This window comes from Canis lupus, chromosome 10 (genome assembly GCF_048164855.1).
Source record: "Canis lupus baileyi chromosome 10, mCanLup2.hap1, whole genome shotgun sequence".
Lineage (NCBI taxonomy): Eukaryota > Metazoa > Chordata > Mammalia > Carnivora > Canidae > Canis > Canis lupus.
This window is the reverse complement of record NC_132847.1, coordinates 73,249,353-73,256,256: the sequence shown is the minus strand read 5'-3', so window position 1 is coordinate 73,256,256 and position 6,904 is coordinate 73,249,353. Positions and strand designations below refer to the sequence as shown.

General features: G+C 55.7%; 1 long non-coding RNA gene across 2 annotated transcripts; it reads right to left on the bottom strand.

The window, feature by feature from the left end:
* Window positions 1-746: 746 nt before the first annotated feature.
* LOC140641947 (uncharacterized) lies at window positions 747-6,146 on the bottom strand. 2 transcript variants are annotated; one of them, XR_012038540.1, is made up of 5 exons: window positions 6,015-6,146; window positions 3,600-3,672; window positions 3,040-3,184; window positions 2,727-2,795; window positions 747-1,001 (listed from the first exon to the last, which is right to left on the bottom strand). It is a non-coding gene; the product is annotated as an uncharacterized lncRNA (long non-coding RNA). The 2 variants fall into 2 exon arrangements; XR_012038541.1 differs by lacking the exon at window positions 3,040-3,184.
* Between the last annotated feature and the right edge of the window lie 758 nt (window positions 6,147-6,904).

The following is a 6,904-nucleotide window of genomic DNA, read 5'->3' as shown; positions in this document are numbered from 1 at the left end:
CGACTCCGTGATGTAAGAGGTGTGAACACATCCCCCCCAGGCCTTCCCTCTGCCACCACCACCCTGTATCCCACTCTTGCCATCAAAACTGGCCTGTTTATGGAATTGATAAATTTCCCCATCCTGGGTTTTGAGCATGTTGGTGCAAATGGTTATTATTTCATCCTCTGGTAAAACAGGGTTGCACATTGGCAATAGCCACGTGAGGTCTTGAATCTTCAGTCCCTAAACTAAAGGGGTGCTCCAGAACCCCCGCAAGCCTACCTAGGATGGGAGGACAGGACAGGGCCAGGGGGGCGCTGAACGGACAGGCTCCATAAGCTGACCCCAATTTCAACTGCAACAGACCCCATATCTGTTTTACTATGGGATTTCCGAGCAAGAGGTGCTCTGAATAGAGCAAAGCCACTGCAAGGCAAGGTGGGAAAAAGAGAACAATCATATGAAGACTACCTTAGAAGTGCAGTGGCAGTGGCTCTTCAGAAACCCATCCAGAACTTAGCACGCCAAACAGAACCGTGTTGCAAATAGATACAGGAATGGATGGGTGCTTTCAACAGGGGAGGCATCCCCAGATGGAGGCAGGGAAGTTCAGGCATTCCTGAGCTGGCCGTGTTGCTGCCATCGTGCCCACTTTTCGCCTGTGTCTCTCACTCTCCCTGATGTCACTCCTGCTGTCCCACACACAGGGGCCTCCAGTCCTTCCCCCCGCCCCCCAGGAGGTGGTGAAAGGAAAGTCTAAAGCATCAGCGGTTTCATTTTATTCTATGCTGCCGGCTTCCTCAAGGAAGGCCCATTTTTCAGCTTGTTTCTTATGAGACCATCAGAGTATCTGTGATTCCGCAGAGGACACAGGGACCCATCAGCAATGCTGTCTGGTGGTCCAAACCCGCCTTCATCGTGGGCAGTAGTAATAATGCCAGCGCCAACGGTGGTGTGCCAGGATCCGTGTGGGTACGTCCACACGTCTTCTCTTTTCCCAGGTAGATATCAGGACCTCTCTTTTAAAAATAAAGACAGTCTCTTCAATAAATGGTGCTGGGAAAATTGGACATCCACATGCAGAAGAATGAAACTAGACCACTCTCTTGCACCAGACACAAAGATAAACTCAAAATGGATGAAAGATCTAAATGTGAGACAAGATTCCATCAAAATCCTAGAGGAGAGCACAGGCAACACCCTTTTTGAACTCGGCCACAGTAACTTCTGGCAAGATACATCCACGAAGGCAAAAGAAACAAAAGCAAAAATGAACTATTGGGACTTCATCAAGATAAGAAGTTGCTGCACAGCAAAGGATACAGTCAGCAAAACTACAAGACAACCTACAGGATGGGAGGAGATATTTGCAAATGACGTATCAGATAAAGGGCTAGTTTCCAAGATCTATAAAGAACTTCTTAAACACAACAGCAAAGAAACAAACAATCCATCATGAAATGGGCAAAAGACATGAACAGAAATCTCACAGAGGAAGACATAGACATGGCCAACATGCACATGAGAAAATGCTCTGCATCACTGGCCATCAGGGAAATACAAATCAAAACCACGATGAGATCCCACCTCACACCAGTGAGAATGGGGAAAATTAACAAGGCAGGAAACCACAAATGTTGGAGGGGATGTGCAGAAAGGGGAACCCTCCTGCACTGTTGGTGGGAATGTGACCTGGTGCAGCCACTCTGGAAAACTGTGTGGAGGTTCCTCAAAGAGTTAAAAATAGACCTGCCCTACGACCCAGCAATTGCACTGTTGGGGATTTACCCCAAAGATACAGATGCAGTGAAACGCCGGGACACCTGCACCCCGATGTTTCTAGCAGCGATGGCCACAATAGCCAAACTATGGAAGGAGCCTCGGTGTCCATCAAAAGATGAATGGATAAAGGAGATGTGGTTTATGTATACAATGGAATATTCCTCAGCCATTAGAAATGGCAAATACGCACCATTTGCTTCGATGTGGATGGACCTGGAGGGTATTATGCTGAGTGAGGTAAGTCAATAGGAGAAGGACAAACATTATATGGTCTCATTCATTTGGGGAATATAAAAAATAGTGAAAGGGAATAAAGGGGAAAGGAGAGAAAATGAGTGGGAAATATCAGAGAGGGACACAGAACATAAGAGACTCCTAACTCTGGGAAACGAACAAGGAAGGGGTGGTGGAAGGGGAGGAGGGCGGGGGGTGGGGGTGACTGGGTGACGGGCACTGAGGGGGGCACTTGATGGGATGAGCACTGGGTGTTATGCTATATGTTGGCAAATTGAACAATAAAAAAATAAATAAGTAAATTCACTGAAAATGAAAAAAATACTAAAAATAAAGACAGCTAAATTAATTAAAAAATAAAATAAAATAAAATAAAATAAATAAAATAAAATAAAATATAAAATAAAATAAAATAAAATAAAATAAAATAAAATAAAATAAAATAAAAATGAAGACAGTGAGGCTCAGAGCAGTTTAAGTACCTAGCCCAGAGTCCTATCACTGGTAAGTGGCAAAGCTGACGTCTGAACTCAGGTCTTTCTTTCACTCCCAAAACTAACTTTTAACTGAGCTGACTTGCTCACTAAATATAGCCCTAGACCTTCAAACAACCCTGGATGAACACTTTTCTGGAAAATGCAACGTTACAGGGATTTTAGGCCACTGCACGAGCTCCCTCCAGCCATTTTCACTAACTCAAACAGCTCCGTGCATGCAGGAGTCCTTACGCTTCCACAGTGACTCGATCCAACTTATGTCACACGTAGTCAGTCCTCTTTGGCTCAATCAACAAATGCCTGGAAATGGGACCAAAACGTAAGTGAAAGCCTGGAGAAGTGCACGGATGAGTGAGGGACTGAGAAATTAAAAGTGAACAAATGAGTGAGTGAGTGAGTGAGTGAGTGGACACGGCTTCCTACAAAATCCCCAAATCCCACCGTGAAGTCAGCGAGTCCTGTCGTTGAGACTGGGACTTGGGACAGATATGAGAAATTATTCCGGGGCTGGGGAGTCCCAGGAAGGAGGCTCAGAAATGCTCACAGAAACACTGGCGAGCTGAGCGCACAGGCCCACTGTGGAGCAGGGAGACCCGGAGCCGGAGCCTCGGTGACGGTGCAAAGCAGGAGGCTGCGACCCGACCCGTGTCAGCAGGAACAGGCCCCAGATAAGGGGAGAACCACAGGTCCTGGGAAGGTCAAAGACACACGCTTTTATGCCTCAATTAACGTCCCCCTTGTAGGGCTTTCAAATGCAATTTAGCTTTTCTCTGCTGGGCCAGGGAGACACAAAGACCCTGGGTGTCTGGGTCCTTCTGGAACGCAGACCCCCGTGCCCACATCAGTAATTCAGTTTCCTCCCAGCAAAGGGAATAAGGTCTGGGCGGCCAGCACCTTGGGTGCTGTGCGTGAGCACGGGAAGGACCATCACAGGGCGCTGAGCGGTGCCTGTCACAGCCCAGAAGGCGTGGGGCACCTGAACTTGGGGCGGGGGGCGTAAGAGATGCAGTTCTACTCGGGAAGGCGCCGCGGAGAGGTGTGGGGACTCGGAGGGCACCGAGTCACCAGGTGTGGACGGAGCATCCACGTGGTCAGAAGACCCACCTGCTGGGCTCTGGCTTCCCCACTCGCCGGGTCGCCTTGGGAGTTCACGGGGGTCTCTCGGTTCTCTCTCTCCCTGGAGGGCAGAACAGGCCTGTCCTGGAGGGCTGCGGCTCTGGGAAGGCCCCCCTGGGCCGCCCCTCCAGGCCCACATCCATTCACCCAAGGAGTCCTGAGGTTTTGTTGCAGGCTCAGTATGATGTGGGTGACGGCTCCGGGGGTCCTGGAGGTGGAACCAGGGCCCTAAAGCCAACAGTTGCCTGCACCCAGACGGGGAGGACTTTGCAGAGTTGGGGGTGGGAAAGCACTTATCAGAATCCTACTAAGAAAAAAAAAAAAAAAAAAAAAAAAAAGAATCCTACTAAGGACGGCACCGGGAGGTGCCGCTGCACAGCGAAGTGCGGGCCGGGCCGGGCCGGGTCTGTGGAAAATTCAGCTCTGGGGAGCCCTGGGGGGCTCAGCCCTTGGGCATCTGCCTTGGGCTCAGGTGGTGACCCCTGGGTCCCGGGATCGAGTCCAAGCCAGCCCTGCAGGGAGCCTGCTTCTCCCTAGGCCTGGGTCTCGGCCTCTCTCGGGGTCTCTCGTGAAAAAAATAAGTAAAATTTTAAAAAAGAAAACAAAAGCATCTGTGGGGCAAGGAAGAAACCGAAACCGGAGCAAGCCCAGGCAGAGGTCGGCCTTCCGGAGCTGAGGGCGAGGCGGGCTCCCCTGGGCCCAGCGCCCCCCCTTCACCGCCCCCCGCCCCCCCCCCCCCCGTGCCCTGCCCCTCCCGGCGCGGACCCCCCTCCGGGCACCCGCACCCGCGACGCAAGGGCCCGTAGCCCCCTCTTCTCGGGTCCCAGCCCCCTTGCAGGCCCGAACCGGGTCGGAACTCCGCTCCTATCCGGGGGTTCTTTCTTCCCCCGGGAGTCCCCAGGTCAGACGGAGTCACTGAGTGAGGGGGGAGGGAGGGGGGAGGGAGAGAGGGAGAGAAGGAGAGAAGGAGAGGGAGAGAGGGGAGGAGAGATGGGGAAAGAGAGGGAGAGGGGGAGAGAGAGGGAGGAGGGAGAGGGAGGGGGAGGGGGAGAGGGAGAGGGAGAGGGAGAGGGAGAGGGAGAGGGAGAGGGTGGGGAGAGAGGGGGGAGAGGGGGAGAGGAGAGGGAGGGAGAGGGAGAGGGGGAAGGGAGGGCGGGCTCCTATCCCAGAGCTGGAGGAGCGACTCTGGCTTCCAGCAGCATCTCCCTCCCCCCCCCCGCCCCCTCCCCCTCCCCCAGCGCGGGGAGCCGGGCCGCGACCTGCGCTACTACGGGGATGGACGCGCCCAGAGCAGCGCCCCCAGTCCTCAGTCTCGGGGCCTTTATGCCCCCAGCGAGCCCGAGCCGCCGCCTTCTCCGGGGAGCGGAGGGGCGGGGGTGCAGGGGGTGCAGGGGGCGGGGTGCAGGGGGTGCAGGGGGCGGGGTCCTTCCCAGGCCCGCGGCTCACGGGGACCCTGCGCGACGCCGGCCTCACGGGGGCTCCGGGCGCCAGCGGGAACCCTCGGGCTGCCCGGTCCCCCCCGCCCCGCCCCGCGCTCGCCGCCCTGATCCCCAGGTCCCGTCCCCCCGTCCCCCCTCCCGGGCCCCCGGGCCCCCGCGCATCCCGGGGGGGGTCCCTGCGCCCCAGGCTGGCCCCCGCCGTCTCCTGCCCCCGGGCCCCCCGGTGCCCCCCGGTGCCCCCAGCCCCCCGCCCGCGCATCCCGGAGGGGGAGCAGCGCCCTGGCCCGGCGGCGCGGCCGAGCTGGCGCGGTTACTGCGGGCGGCCCTGGGGACTGCGGGCCACGGGCGCGGTTGCCAGTTCTCCTTTTAAGTTCACTGACTTCAAAGTTTTCCGTTTGAAGCTGTTGAGAAAGCCTGATAGACGCACGAGAAGAAAGCACAGCAAGATTTTTAGAAATAATGTTAAAACCCCCCAAACACGCTGAAAAATACTTCAAGTAAAGAAAGAAAAAGGAGGGGGGTGTGGTGGGGAAGAATAATAGCTCAAGCGACTGAAGATGCTGAGAGCCTGAGGGGCTGCCTGGGACCCCCCACGCCCACCCCGCCCCGCCCCCTTCACCCCCACATCCCCCATCACCCATCATCCCCCCACTCCCCCATAACCCCCCACCCCCCATCATCCCCCCACCCCCATCACCCCCACATCCCCCAACATACCCCCACCCATCATCCCCCCACTCCATCACCCCCACACCCCATCACCCCCACATCCCCCATCACCCCCACCCCCCATCACCCCCCACTCCCCCATCACCCCCACACCCCATCATCCCCACATCCCCCATCACCCCCCACCCCCATCATCCCCCCACTCCCCCCATCACCCCCACACCCCTTCACCCCCACTCCCCCCATCACCCCACCTCCCCCCATCACCCTCCCCACCCAGAGCCCTGAGCCTGACCTTGGGGAAGGTGGCGCCTCTAGCTGACCTGGAACTGAGGGAAACCCAGCCCAGGCGACTGAGGAGGGAAAACCACCACCTTCTAAGAGTCAGCCGAGCATTTCCTCTTCCTCCTTGGTAGTTTTGCAGATTCTCAACTAAATATGAGAATGATGCAGCCCCTACGAGGCTCCCTGCTAAGCACTTCCCCAGCGTCACTGATGACTCTTCCAACACAGGTTGCACTTTGCTTCCATCACAGACTGGAAAACAAAGCTCAGAGGCTTGGGGCACTCTACCCAACTCACAGGCTTGGTGCAAAGGCCTGGATTCGGACACGCGGGGGCGGGGGGAGCTTTTCACCAGCCACTCTGCCTGCAGGCCTGTAACCAGACAGAGGAACGCACTGAAGGAGTAAAGACAACCCTGACTGCGAGAGGATCCGAGCTAGTATTTTAAAGACACGGGCACCTCTACGCAGACACAGTGTATGAAGACACTCGTGTTTCACAGATGGGGAAACTGAGGCACTGGGAATTTCTGCCTGAGTTCACTTACGTACTAAACAAAGAACTAAGCTCTAGACCCAGGTCAGTCAATGTCACGTTCATTCTTTTTTTTAAGATTTTAGTTATTTATTCATGAAAGACACACACAGAGAGGCAGAGACACTGGCAGAGGGAGAAGCAGGGGAGCCTGATGCGGGACTCTGATCTGGGGACCCTGGGGTCATGCCCTGAGCCGAGGCAGGTGCTCGCCGCTGAGCTCCCGGGGCCTCAGGTTCATTCTTCTCATAACTGTGTCACAGAGCCACCGGCACTCACAGCAGAAGTGCCAGTTTGAATCGGCCTCCAAAGGTTTTCCACCAGGCCTTAAGCAGCTCCCGGGTCCCGGCAGCGGCTGCGTGTTGG